Source organism: Austrofundulus limnaeus, unplaced genomic scaffold, assembly GCF_001266775.1.
Source record: "Austrofundulus limnaeus strain Quisiro unplaced genomic scaffold, Austrofundulus_limnaeus-1.0 Scaffold22, whole genome shotgun sequence".
NCBI classification, from domain to species: Eukaryota; Metazoa; Chordata; class Actinopteri; order Cyprinodontiformes; family Rivulidae; genus Austrofundulus; species Austrofundulus limnaeus.
Window position 1 is genome coordinate 42,008 of NW_013952424.1, and position 1,818 is coordinate 43,825.

A 1,818-nucleotide genomic window follows, 5' to 3' on the forward strand; every position below is an offset into this window, starting at 1 on the left:
TTACAGATTTGAACAAATACACACAAAAACATCAAAATTAGCACAGAAACAGTACTATATAACATTTTAGACACATTCTAGACAGTTTATCAGCTAAAAATAGTTAATTTTGGGGTAAATTACTCTTTAAAGTTTGTCATGAATTACTTGCTTAAACATAAAAGTATTAGTTCCTCCACACTCATCATCGGCAGGTTTGATTCTCAGGAGGCAGACGGAGAACTTCAGCTCTAAAGGAGATTAAAATAAAAAAATAAAAAACATTAAGAATATTTTTTTATACCAGGGGTGCCCAAACATTTTCCCTGAGAGGGCCAAAATTAAAATCAATCTGAGGGCCGCGGGCCAAATGCAATAATATAAGAAATGCAAACACTTAAGTAAAATTGTTTTATTTTTTTATGATTAAGCCAGTGTGGTTGCCCACATTCTTCTTTTTTTCAGCCCATGGACATGGAGAAAATTCAATGTATGCTCAGGCAGCAAAGGCTCATGGGACTTTTCATAATTTAAATTTGAGTATGTGTGGTCTTATAAGGTGTTCAAATCTAGATATGGGCTTAAATCTAATCTAAATGTCTCTTGTAACTTGTATTTTATATTTAATCTAGCATAATTACAATCCAGTAACCAGGACAACTGGTGGGCCAAATGAAATGGCTCGTGTCTCCTGTCGATCCATCCAGAATCAAAAGGACCTGGTGAAGAGTTTATCTTAAATAAATAAACTTTCAACTCCGTACAGCCCTTTCTTTGTATTTTAGCTTTTAGCTGGTCTTTTTGCTCCGTTGAGCCTCTGGTTGTCAGGTGGATGTTCTGGTTTGGTAAKGTAAACCTGACAGTGGATTGCTCCGCCTCCCAACCAGCTGCGCAGCTTTAGTTGATTAAATGTTTTTCATTTTTATCTGGAGGAATTTAGTCGTGAGCCGGAGGCAGGAATGTGGATCATCTTCTTCCACTGGTTACAACACCTGCGGTCGTTTCCATCTCATCAGCAGGTTTGACTGTCAGGACTGCAGACGGAGAGCTTCAGGAGACGAGATGAACCAGTAAGAATATTTATTTAATGGTCTGATGCAGCTCAGTAAACCAGAAGAATCAAAAAGAAAAAAATAAGTAGGTCCTCTGGACGGGAACCGTCCAGAGGACCTACTTATTTTTTTCTTTTTGTTGAGATTTATTATTAAAAAGTCACTTCCTGTTTTTATTTGCCTTTAAATTAAATTAAAAATGAAACTCCGCTGACTGAAGAAGTCTCGTGGAGAACCCGTCCAGATAGTTTTATTATTTTTGATGATTTATTTAAGCATTTAAAATCATTATTTCATATGAACTGTCAGCTGCATTGAGGTGAACTCTTCTTGTTGGACATTGTTACACTCATTGCTGAGATTTGTGTTTGTTTTTATGTTAAAATATACAACAAGCTACATGTTTCAATGTTTATCTTGACACAGAGGTGATAAAGTAGCAGAAAGTAGAAGTGCTGAGTCAGGATTCATACAGCAATGTAACTAGTGTGTGTGTGTGTGTGTGTTACAGCGTGGTGATGCAGTGTGTGTCGGTTCATCTGCTTCTGGTCTTTTTCCTGATGGAGACTTGGGCCTCTCCAGGTAACTTTTAGCCCCTTTTTTGTGGGATTTTTTTGTGGGATTCAGTGTTTCCCAAAGTGGGGTCCCGAAACATCAAGGTGGGGTCCTGAAAAGATTTTCTGAATTAATTACATTTTTGCCTAAGTTGTTACAAATGAGTGAGGTTAATGTATTTAAAATGGATAAATGTAGTATAAAAATAGTGTTACTGTGCCCATGTTTAGTT